The sequence below is a fragment of the Apodemus sylvaticus genome, chromosome 1 (assembly GCF_947179515.1).
Source record: "Apodemus sylvaticus chromosome 1, mApoSyl1.1, whole genome shotgun sequence".
Taxonomy (NCBI): Eukaryota; Metazoa; Chordata; class Mammalia; order Rodentia; family Muridae; genus Apodemus; species Apodemus sylvaticus.
The window spans coordinates 167,318,933-167,332,624 of NC_067472.1; the positions used below are offsets into that span (position 1 = coordinate 167,318,933).

Here is a 13,692-nt window from a genome sequence, read left to right on the forward strand (position 1 = left end):
TTAGAATTTAATGAAAATGAAGGCACAACACATGGGACACAAGGAAAGCAGTACTAAGAGGAAAACTCACAGCTCTGAGTGCCTCCAAAAAGAAGCTGGAGAAAGCATACACTAGCAGCTTAATTGCACACCTGAAAGCTCTAGAACAGAAAGAAGCTAATACACACAAGAGGAGTAGATGGCAGGAAATCATCAAAGTCAGGACTGAAATTAACCAAGTAGAAGCAAAAAGAACTATATAAGGAATCAACAAAACCAGGAGATGGTACTTTGAGAAAATCAATAAGAGAGATGAACCTTTAGCCAGACTAACCAGAGGGCACAAAGACAGTATACAAATTAACAAAATTAGAAAGGAAAAGGGAGATATAACAACAGAAACTGAGGAAATTCAAAAAATCATCACATCCTACTACAAAAGCCTATACTCAAAATATCTGGAAAATCTGGAGGAAATGGACAATTTCCTAGACTGATTTCAAACACCAAAGTAAAATCAAGATCAGATACACCATCTAAGCAGGTCACTGAAGGTCTATCGATCCAAAAAAAAGAACAGTACCAGATGGTTCTAGTGCAGAATTCTATCAGACCTTCAACAAAGACCTAATACCAATATCTTCAAACTATTCCACAAAATCAAAACAGAAGGAACACTACCCAACTTGTTTTATGAAGCAAAAATTATGCTGATACCAAAACCACAAAAAGATCCAACAAAGAAAGAGAACTTCAAACCAATTTCTCTTTTGAATATTGATACTAAATTACTCAATAAATTCTTGCCAACCAAATCCAAGAACACATCAAAAAGATCATTCACCACAGTCAACTAGGTTTCATCCTAGGAATAAAGGGATGGTTCAATATATAGAAATCCATCAATGTAATCCAATGCATAAACAAACTCAAAGAAAAAACACATGATCATTTCATTAGATGCTGAAAAATCAATTGACAAAATTCAGCATCCTTTCACATTAAACGTCTTAGAAATATCAGGAACTCAAGGCCCATCCCTAAACACAATAAAAGCAACAAATAGCAAACCAGTAGCCAACATCAAACTAAATGGAGAGAAACTTGAAGCAATCCTGATAAAACCAGGGACTAGGCAAGGCTGACTGTTTCTCCATATCTTTTCAATATAGCACTTGAAGTTTTAGCCAGAGCAATTAGACAATGAAAGGGGGTCAAAAGGATACAAACTGGAAAGGAAGATGTCAAACAATCACTGTTTGCAGATGATATGATAGTATACTTAAGCAACCCAGAGAACTCCTACAGCTGATATCTTCAGCAAAGTGGCCAGATAAAAAATTAACTCAAAAAAATCAGTAGCCTTCTTATACTCATAGAATAAACAGGCTGAGAAAGAAATTAGGAAAATGTCACCCTTCTCAATAATCACAAACAATATAAAGTATATTGGTGTGACTCTGAGCAAGTGAAAGATCTGTATGACAAGAACTTCAAGTCTCTGAAGAAAGAAATTCAAGACATCAGAAGATGAAAAGAACTCCCATGCTCGTGGACTGGCAAGATTAATAGAGTAAAAATGCCCATCTTACCAAAAGCAATCTACAGATTCAATACAATCCCCATCAAAATTCCTACTCAATTCTTCATAGAGTTATAAAGAGCAATTCTCAATTTCATCAGGAATAACAAAAAAACCAGGATAGCTAAAACTATTCTCAAGAGTAAAAGAACTTCTGGGGGAATCAGTATCCTGGACCATAAACAGTACGACAGAGCAGTAGTGTTAAAAACTGCATGGTATTGGTACAGTGACAGGCAGGTAGATCAATGGAATAGAACCGAAGACCCAGAAATGAACCCACACAACTATGGACACTTGAACTTTGACAAAGGAGCTAAAATAATCCAGTGGGAAAAAGACAGCCTTTTCAACAAATAATGCTGGTTCGACTGGCAGTTAGCCTGCAGAAGAAATCAATTCATTCTTATCTCATTTTACTAAGCTCATGTTCAAGTGCATCACGGACCTCCACATAAAACGAGACACACTGAAACGAATAGAAAAGAAACTGGGGAAGAGCCTTAAGCACATGGGCACAGGGGGAATTTTCCTGAACAGAACACCAATAGCTTAAGCTCTATGACCAAGAATTGGCAAATGGGATCTCATAAAATTCCAAAGTTTCTGTGAGACAAAGGACACTGTCAATAGGAAAGAATGGCAATCAACAAAGTGGGAAAAGATCTTTACCAACTCTACATCCGACAGGGCTAATATCTAATATATACATAGAACTCAAGATGTTAGACTGCAGAGAGTCAAATAACCCTATTAAAAATGGAGTACAGCTGGGCGGTGGTGGTGCAAGCCTGTAATCCCAGCACTCTGGGAGGCAGAGGCAGGTGGATTTCTGAGTTCGAGGCCCGCCTGGTCTACAGAGTGAGTTCCAGGACAGCCAGCGCTATAGAGAGAAACCCTGTCTCAAAAAACAAAAAACAAACAAAAACAAAAACAAAAACAAAAACAAAAAATGGAGTACAGAGCTAAACAGAGACTTTTCACCTGTGGAATATCGAATGGCTTAGAAGCACCTAAGAAATGTTCAACATTAGTCATCAGGAAAATGCAAATCAAAATAACCTGAGATTCAATCTCACAAGAGTCAGAATGGCGAAGATTAAAAACTCAGGAAACAGCAGGTTCTGGGGAGCATGTGGAGAAAGAGGAATACTCCCCCACTGCTAGTGGGATTGCAAGCTGGTATAGGCACTCTGGAAATCAGTTTGGCAGTTCCTCAGAAAACTGGGCTTCAGAGGATTCTGAACTGAACTGAATTCAGAGGATTCTCCAGCATCTAATAAGGACACATGCTCCACTATGTTCATAGCAGTCCTATTTTAAATAGCCAGAAGGTGGAAAGATACCAAATGTCCCTCTACAGAGGAATGGATACAGAGAATGTTGTATATTTACACAATGAAATACTACTCAGCTATTAAAAACTATGAACTCATGAAATTCTTAGGCAACTGGGTGGAACTGAAAATATCATTTTAAGTGAGGTAACCTAATCACAAAAGAACACACATGGTATGCACTCATTGATAAGTGGATATTACCCCAGAAGCTTGGAGTACCCAAGACAGAATTCACATATCAAATGATGCCCAAGAAGAAGGGATAACAAAGTGTAGATACTCTGGTCCTTCTTAGAAAGGGGAACAAAATACCCGCAAAAGTAGATGCAGAGACAAAGTGTGGAGCAGAATCTGAGGGAAAGATCATCCAGAGACTACCCCACCTAGTGATCCATCCCACATACTGTTACAAAACCCAGACACTATTATCGATGCCCACAAGTACTTGCTGACCAGAGCCAGATATAGATGTCACCTGGGAGGCTCTGCTAGTGCATGACAAATACAGAGGGGGAGACTTTCAGCCAGTCATTGAACTGAGCACAGGGTTCCCAAAGGGGGAACTAGAGAAAGGACCCAAGGAGCTGAAGGGGTTTGCATTGACAAATAAAATTACAAAGTTTCTGTAAGGCAAAGGACACCATCAAGAGGACAAATCGGCAACCAACAAATTGGGAAAAGATCTTCACCAATCCTACATCAGATAGAGGGCTAATATCCAATATATATAAAGAACTCAAGAAGTTAGACTCCAGAAAACCAAACAACCCTATTAAAAAATGGGGTACAGAGTTAAACAAAGAATTCTCACCTGAAGAACTTCGGATGGCGGAGAAGCATCTTAAAAAATGCTCAACTTCATTAGTCATTAGGGAAATGCAAATCAAAACAACCCTAAGATTTCATCTTACACCAGTCAGAATGGCTAAGATTAAAAAGTCAGGAGACAGCATGTGTTGGAGAGGGTGTGGAGAAAGAGGAACACTCCTCCACTGCTGGTGGGTTTGCAAATTGGTACAACCACTCTGGAAATCAGTCTGGCGGTTCCTCCGAAAACTGGGCACCTCACTTCCAGAAGATGCTGCTATACCACTCCTGGGCATATACCCAGAAGACTCCCCACCATGTAATAAGGATACATGTTCTACTATGTTCATAGCAGCCCTATTTATAATTGCCAGATGCTGGAAAGAACCCAGGTATCCCTCAACAGAAGAGTGGATGCAAAAAATGTGGTATATCTACACAATGGAGTACTATTCAGCCATTAGAAACAATGAATTCATGAAATTCTTAGGCAAATGGATGGAGCTAGAGAACATCATACTAAGTGAGGTAACCCAGACTCAAAAGGTGAATCATGGTATGCACTCACTAATAAGTGGATATTAACCTAGAAAACTGGAATACCCAAAACATAATCCACACATCAAATGAGGTACAAGAAGAAAGGAGGAGTGGCCCCTGGTTCTGGAAAGACTCAGTGAAACAGTATTCGGCAAAACCAGAACGGGGAAGTGGGAAGGGGTGGGTGGGAGGACAGGGGAAGAGAAGGGGGCTTACGGGACATTCGGGGAGTGGGGGGGGGGGCTAGAAAAGGGAAATCATTTGAAATGTAAATAAATTATATCGAATAAAAAAAAAAAGAGGAGCAACGATATGAGCCACCGAGTACTCCCCAGAGCTCCCGGGTACAAAACCATCAACCAGATAGTACACATGGTGTTACCCATTGCTCCAGATGCATAGGCAGCAGAAGATGGCCTTGTTGGACATCAAAGAGAGGTGAGGCCCTTGGTCCTGGAAAGGCTCCATGCAGCAATGTAGGGGAATACCAGGAAAGGGAAACAGGAGAGAGTTGATTAGGAAACTTGTGTAAGGGGCATGATTTATGTGATTTTGGGGGGAGGATACAAAGAAAGGGGACATCATTTGAAATGTAAATAAAGAATATACCTAATAAAAATAAAAATTGAAAAAAGAACATAAAGAACAGATTTCAGGGTATAGTAGTTTTGGGTGGCATTTGTGTTCTCTTAGAGTCTGCATGAGATCTGCCCAGGATCTTTTAGCTCTCATAGTCTCAGGTGAAAAGTCTTCTGTGATTCTGATATGTCTTCCTTTATATGTTACTTGGCCTTTTTTTTCTTACTGCCTTTAATATTCTTTCTTTGTTTACTACATTTGGGGTTTTGATTATTATGTGACAGGAGGTATTTCTGTTCTGGTCCAGTCTGTTTGGAGTTCTGTAGGCTTCTTGTATATTCGTGGGCATCACTCTCTTTAAGTTAGGGAAGTTTTCTTCCATAATTTTATTGAAGATATTTGCTGGCCCTTTAAGTTGTAAACCTTTACTCTCATCTATGCCTATAAGCCTTAGGTTTGGTCTTATTGTGTCCTGGATTTCCTGAATGTTTTGGGTTACAAGCTTTTTGCATTTTGCATTTTGCATTTTCTTTAACTGTTGAGTCCATGGTTTCTATGGTATCTTCAGCATCTGAGATTGTTTCTTCTATCTCTTGTATTCTGTTGTTGATATTTGCATCTATATCCCCTGATTTCTTCCCAAGGTTTTCTGTCTCCAAAGTTGTCTCCCTTTGAGTTTTCTTAGTTGTTTCTACTTCTGATTTTAGATCTTGTATGTTTTTGCTTAGCTCCTTCACTTGCTTGTTTGTGTTTTCCTGTAATTCTTTAAGAGATTTTTGTGTTTCCTCTTTCATGACTTCAATAGCAACAAAACAACAGAAAACATACATACAGGTGGAAACTGAACAATATTCTACTCAATGATACCTTGGTCAAGGAAGAAATAAAGAAAGAAATTAAAGACTTTTTAGAACTTAATGAAAATTAAGACACAACATACCCAAAACTATGGGACACAATGAAAGCAGTGCTAAGAAGAAAACTCATAGCCATGAGTGCCTCCAAAAAGAAAATGGAGAGAGCATACACTAACAGCTTAATGACACACCTGAAAGCCCTGGAACAAAAAGAAGCTATTTCACCCAGGAGGAGTAGAAGGCAGGAAATCATCAAACTCAGGGCCAAAATCAATCAAGTAGAAACAGAGAGACCCATAAAAAAAAATCAACAAAACCAGGATCTGGTTCTTTGAGAAAATCAACAAGATAGATAAACCCTTAGCCAGACTAACCAAAGAGCACAGAGACAGTATCCAGATTAACAAACTTAGAAATGAAAAGGGAGATATAACAACAGAAACTGAGGAAATTCAAAAAAATCATTAGATCCCACTACAAAAGCCTATACTCAACACAACTGGAGAAGCTGGAGGAAATGAACAGTTTCCTACACAGATATCCGACACCAAAACTAAATCAGGATCAAATCGATCAACTAAACAGTCCCATAATACCTGAAGAAATAAAAGGGGTCATAGAAAGTCTCTCAACCAAACAAAGCACGGGACCAGATGGCTTCAGTGCAGAATTCTATCAGACCTTCATAGAAGACCTAACACCAATACTCTTCAAACTATTCCACAAAATAGAAACACAAGGAACTCTACCCAACTCGTTCTATGAAGACACAATTATGCTGATACCAAAACCACACAAAGATCCAACAAAGTAAGAGAACCTCAGGCCAATTTCTCTTATGAATAGTGATGCAAAAATACTTAATAAAATTCTTGCCAGCCGAATCCAAGAACACATCAAAACGATCATCCACCATGATCAAGGAGGCTTCATCCCAGGGATGCAGGGATAGTTCAATATAAAGAAATGCATCAATGCTATCCACTACATAAACAAACTCGAAGAAAAAAACCATATGATCATCTCATTAGATGCATAAAAAGCATTTGACAAAATTCAGCATTCTTTCATGCTAAAAGTCTTGGAAAGAACAGGAATTCAAGACCCATACCTAAACATCATTAACATCAAACTAAACAGAGAGAAACTTGAAGCAATCCCACTAAAATCAGGGACTAGACAAGGCTGTCCTCTCTCTCCATATCTTTTCAATATAGTACTTGAAGTTCTAGCTAGAGCAATTAGACAACATAAGGAGGTCAAGGGGATACAAATTGGAAAGGAAGAAGTCAAATTATCACTATTTGCAGATGACATGATAGTCTACTTAAGTGACCCGAAAACCTCCACCAGAGAACTCCTACAGCTGATAACCAACTCAGCGAAGTGGCTGGTTATAAAATCAACTCAAGCAAATCAGTTGCCTTCCTATACTCAAAGGATAAGCAGGCTGAGAAAGAAGTTAGGAAAATGACACCCTTCACAATAGCCACAAACAATATAAAGTATCTTGGTGTAACTCTAACCAAACAAGTGAAAGGTCTATATGACAAGAACTTCAGGTCTCTGAAGAAGGAAATCGAAGAAGACCTCAGAAAATGGAAAAATCTGCCATGCTCATGGATCGGCAGGATTAATATAGTTAAAATGGCCGTCTTGCCAAAAGCAATCTACAGATTCAATGCAATCCCCATCAAAATCCCAACTCAGTTCTTCACAGAGTTAGAAAAAGCAATTCTCAAATTCATCTGGAATAACAAAAAACCCAGGATAGCTAAAACTATTCTCAACAACAAAAGAAATTCTGGGGGAATCAGTATCCCTGACTTCAAGCAATACTAAAGAGCAATAGTGTTAAAACCTGCATGGTATTGGAACAGTGACAGACAAGTGGACCAATGGAATAGAATTGAAGATCCAGAAATGAATCCACACACCTATGGTCACTTGATTTTCGACAAAGGAGCCGAAAACATCCAGTGAAAAAAAAGATAGCCTTTTCAACAAATGGTGCTGGTTCAATTGGAGGTCAGCATGCAGAAGAATGCAAATTGATCCATTCTTATCTCCATGTACTAAACTTTACTCCAAGTGGAACAAGGATCTCCATGTAAAACCAGACACTGAAACTAATAGAAAAGAAACTGGGGAAGACCCTTGAGGACATGGGCACGGGAGGGGGGGGCGTGGGAGGGGGGAGGGGAAGTTCCTGAACAGATCACCAATAGCTTATGCTCTAAGATCAAGAATTGACAAATGGGACCTCATAAAATTACAAAATTTCTGTAAGGCAAAGGACACTGTTAAAAGGACAAAACGGCAACCATCAAATTGGGAAAGGATATTCACCAACACTACATCTGATAGAGGGCTAATATCCAATATATACAAAGAACTCAAGAAGTTAGACCCCAGGGAACCAAATAACCCTATTAAAAAATAGGGTACAGATCTAAACAAAGAATTTTCATCTGAAGAAATTTGGATGGCCGAGAGGCACCTTAAGAAGTGCTCAACATCATTAGTCATTAGGGAAATGGAGATCAAAACAACCCTGAGATTTCACCTCACACCAGTCAGAATGGCTAAGGTCAAAAACTCAGGAGATAGCAGGTGTTGGCGAGGATGTGGAGAAAGAGGAACACTCCTCCACTGCTGGTGGGGCTGTAAGATGGTACAACCACTTTGGAAATCAGTCTGGAGGTTCCTCAGAAAACTGGACACGACACTTCTGGAGGACCCTGTTATACCTCTCCTGGGCATATACCCAAAGGATTCCCCGGCATGCAATAAAGACACATGCTCCATTATGGTCATAGCAGCCTTATTTATAATAGCCAGAAGCTGGAAAGAACCCAGAAGCCCCTCAAAGAAGGAATGGATACAGAAAATATGGTATATTTACACAATGGAATACTACTCAGCAATTAGAAACAATGAATTCACAAAATTTTTAGGCAAATGGTTTGATCTGGAAAATATCATCCTAAGTGAGGTAACCCAATCACAAAAGAATACACATGGAATGCAATCTCTGATAAGTGGATATTAATCAGCCCAGAAGCCCTGAATACCCAAGGCACAAGTCGCATAACAAATGACTCCCATGAAGAAATATGGAGAGGGACCTGATCCTGGAAAGGATTGATCTAGCATTGGAGGGGAATATAAGGACAGAGAAAAAGGAGGGAGGTGATTGGAGAATGGATGGAGAGAAGAAGGTTTATGGGACATATGGGGAGGGGGGATCCGGGAAAGGGGAAATCATTTGGAATGTAAACAAAGAATATAGAAAATAAAAATAATTTTTTAAAAAAGAACAGATTTCAAAAGAGAAATAATTAACCCTATACCTACTCCTATCCCTATCCATACCCATCCTGCTAATCCTACCTTCACACTTACCCCAACTTTACTCTTATTACTATTATCCCTACCCCAACTCCACCCATACCCTAACCCTAAACATAACCATTACCCTTAGACTGATCTGAATCCTTACCCTAATACTTAATCTTACTTATAACCTTACCATTAACCTTAGCTTTGCCCTTACCACTTACACTTACCCTTAACTCTACCTGTACTCCATGTGATCTGTCTGGGGAATTTTGCCTTTCCTCAGGAAAGTCTGAAGATCCATTTCATGTAGATACATTTACAACAAAGATATAAGAGTGTATTTAGAGACACTAATGATACAAATAATTAGAGAGTGAGATTAAGATGTGATGACATACAAAATAGAATTCGGGGAATCTAATGTTTTATTTTTTTAATGCTAAATGAAAAGTATAGCAGTTATGATTTCACTCTCATCTGAGTAACAAAAAAATGAGTGGAAAATATTTTTCAACATAGATGTAAGAAAATAACCCAATCTCAAAATCATCATGTAGTACAAGAAATAGCTACTGTGATAGTTGTAGTAATTAGTTTTCTAGGTATTTGGTTTGATGATACTTAGGAAAGTTGAAAATATTCATCTCTAGCTAAAGAAACTATCAGATATACACAAAAATGTCAAAGTTTGATGTTCTTCTCCATTCCAGAGAGAGCTGCATCTTCCCCACCAGTGCAAGCCTTGTCCCTGAGAATAGATTTGACTGTGTTGGGTCCCTAGTTACCTTCCTTCATGTTGATATTGCTGCCATCAATGATTCTTTCATTGACCTTGACTGCATAGCCTACATATTCCAGTATGCTTCTACCTATGGCAAGTTCAATGGTGCCATCAGTGGTGAGAAAGGGAAGCTTGTCATCAATGGGAAGGCCATCACTATCTCCAGTAGCAAGATCCCACCAACATCAAATGGGGTGAGGCTGGTGCCAAGTATGTTGTGGAATCTGGTATTTTCACCAACATAGAGATGTCCAGGGCCTACGTGAAAGGTAAATCCCAAAGGGTCATCATCTCTGCTCCTTCTGCTGATGCCTTCATGTTTGTGATGTGTGTGAACCATGAGAAGGATAATAATTCAATCAAGATTATCAGCAATGTCTCCTGCACCACTAACTGCTTCATTCTTCTGGCCACAGAGGCATTGTGGAAACACTCCATTCCATAACTGCCACCAGTTTTCGACTATGGATGATCCCTCTGGGAAATTGTGAAGTGATGGTCATGGGGCTACTCAGAACATCATTCCTACATCCACTGTGCTGCCAAGGCTTTGGGGCAAGGTCATCCCAGAACTGAATGGGAAGCTCACTTTAATGGCCTTCCATGTGCCTACCACCAGTGTGTCTGAGGGTCTGACATGCTGCCTGGAGAAAGCCCAAGTATGATGATATCGAGAAATTGGTGAACCATGTACTGGGGCCTCAAACAAAGGACTTAACGGCTACAATGAGGATCAAGTTGTGTCCTGCAACTTCAGCAGTGATACTCACCATTGTATCGTTGGTACTGGGGCTGGCATTGCTCTCAGTGACAAATGTGTAAAGACCATTGTCTGCTATGACAATGAATATGGCTATAGCAGCAAGGCATTGGATCTCATGGCCTACATGGCCTCCAGGGAGTAAGAAGCCATGAATCACCAACCCTATCAAGGATGTGAAAGAAAAGAGAAGTTCAGCCGCCTTAAGAGTCCATGCCCCAACTCAGGCCTCAACTCGGAGCATCTTCCTCAAAGATTCCATCCCAGAACCCCATAAGACTGGGAGGATTTAGGGACTGCTAATTTCTTAAATAACATCAATAAAGTTTACTATACTTACAAAAAATGTAATCTTTGTTGATGTTGTAAATAATTATGGAAAACTGAAGAAGCCTATCTGTCCAAGAAGTAGAAAATGAATACATAAATTTGAAGATATTCATTCAATAAAACATAGAATGACTAAAAGTGTACTAAGCCTACATAGTATTAAGAATAGAAATATACTATTGAGCTTGAAATTTTATTACAAAATATTGCATAGAATACAGTATAAATTTGTCAAACATTCATCTTATATATTTTTATTCAAAACAATTTTTACATTTAAATATATTTGATCATGTTCTTCTCCTGCCCCAAAACCATTCAGATATTCTTTTGCTTCCTACCCATGCAACTTAAATTCTTTCTCAAAAAACAAAAACCCAAAACAATAAAACCCTCTGAAACAAAGAGAACAAAAATAAAATTCCACCAAAACTTTTAAAAAAATAACACCAAAATACTCTTGTGTTCTGGGCGAGTTAACCAACAAATAATGGATGCTACAGTTGTTTTGTGTGTGTGTCCTTTAATTTGGTTACTGAGATTCTATTGCATTGCATGTATATTTATGTAATAGGAAAGTACAAAAGGATGTATTTTGCTTTGATAAAGAAAATGAGGAACAACAATATGAACCAACCAGTACTCCCAGAGCTCCCAGGGACTAAACCACCAACCAAAGAATACACATTGAGGGACCCATGGCTCCAGATACATGTGTAGCAGAGGATGGCCTTGTTGGACCTCAAAGTTAGTAGAAGCCTGTGATCCTGAGAATGCTCAATGCCACAATATAAAAGAATGCCAGGAGGGGCATGTGGGAGTGGGTGATTTGGTGAGCAGATGTAGGTTGAGAAGTGTAAGGAGCTTTTTGGATGGAATACCAGGAAAGGAGATAACATTTGAAATGTAAATAAAGAAAGGATCTAATAAAAAAATTCCAAGTAGAATAACTTCAGTGTAACCATAAAAGGTGCTGGGTAGGTCAGTGATACATAAAATATCTACATAAAATGATACATACTCTTTTGGGGGGGTAAAGACAGGGTTTCTCTGTAGTCCTGGTTGTCCTGGAACTCACTCTATAGAACAGGCTGGCCTTGAACTCAGAGATACACATGCCTATGCCTCCCAAGTGCTGGAATTAAAGGCATGCGCTCATACTGCCTTGCGTGATACATATTCTCTAGTCATAAGGTTTTAAAATGTGAACTCATAATGCTTGATATTACTATCTACAATTGGAATTTGATATCACAGAAAAGCAACTACTTAGAGGAAGAATGACTAGATATTATTTAACAGAAGAGGCTAAAGTGTGGATGAAATTGGCTACATGCCAAAAAACCCTTAAGGGTCAAGATCAAATCTATCATTTACTCCTATACATGCATAGGATGTCTTAATGTCTTGTCAGATTTTGTGAAAACTTCACTTGATCATAAACTCTTACTCCCCTCTGCAAAGCATCTGTTGACTTGGAAAGCAATGGCATGAACTGTCTAAGAACTGTTGCTCTTCAGCACTGGTCAGCTCCCTATCTCTGGACAACAATATCGAAAAACAGTGACGATACATGGCATGAACTTCCAGGGAGTTTTTGATGTGCTGTTTTTCTCTGAGCTCAAATCTTCACAATTCTAACGCAGAGTCCTACATACACGGGTCTAGTAATTCTGACACAAAAAGGCAGGGACACAAGTTTTCCTCTAGAACTTTCTGCCTTGTAACACAGGCCCCATCTCCCCAAAACATTCAGCTCTTCCATTAAAAAAAGACATGCTCTTACATTCTTTTATGAAAGAAAACTATGTAATGCACTGCTTCTCAGAGCAAGGATCTATTAAATATGATGGTTTCGTTATTTTGCCTGAATTTCTGTTTTTATTAGATATTTTCTTTGTTTACATTTCAAATGTTATCCCCTTTCCTCATTTCCTCTCCTAACACCCCTATCTCATACTCCCTCAACCAGCTCCTTAACCCACCCATTCCCACTTCCCTCTTCTGGCATCCTACAGTGGGGCCACAAGCCTTCACAGGATCAAGGGCATCTCCTCCCATTGATGTCCAACAAGGCCATCCTCAGATACATATGTGTCTGGAGCCATGGGTCCCTCAATATATACTCTTTGGTTGTTCGTTTATTGCCTGGGGGCTTTGGGGGTACAAGTTTGTTCATATTGCTGTTCTTTCTACAGGGCTGCAAACCTCTTCAGCTCCTTGGGTCCTTTCTCTAGCTCCTCCATTGGGAACCCTGTGCTCAGACCAATGGTTGACTGAGAGCAACCCCCTCTGCATTTTTCAGGCACTGGCAGAGCCTCTTGGGAAACAGCTGTATCAGGCTCCTGTCAGCAAGCACTTTTGGCATCCACAATAGTGTCTGAGTTTGCTAAATGTATATGGGATGGATCCACAGGTAGGGCAGTCTTTGGATGGCCTTTTCTTCAGTCTCAGCACCACACTTTGTCTCTGTATTTCCTCCCATGGATACTTAGTTCCCACTAAGTTCCCCTAAGAATGACTGAAGTATCCCCACTTTGGTCTTCCATCTTTTTGTACTTCATGTAGTCTGTGAATTATGTCTTGGGTATTCCCAGATTCTGAGCTAATATCCACTCATCAGTGAGAACATGTTCTTTTTTTATTGTGTTACCTCACTCAGGATGATAATTTCTAGCTCCATCCATTTGCCTAAGAATTTCATGAATTCATTGTTTTTAATACCTGAGTAGTACTCCATTGTATAAGTGTATCACATTTTCTGTATCCATTCCTCTGCTGAGGGACATCTGGAT

General features: G+C 39.3%; 1 pseudogene; it reads left to right on the forward strand.

Annotated features, from left to right (window-relative positions):
- The first annotated feature begins 9,704 nt into the window (after positions 1 to 9,704).
- Positions 9,705 to 10,712, forward strand: LOC127692112 (glyceraldehyde-3-phosphate dehydrogenase-like; annotated as a pseudogene).
- The last annotated feature ends 2,980 nt before the right edge of the window (positions 10,713 to 13,692 follow it).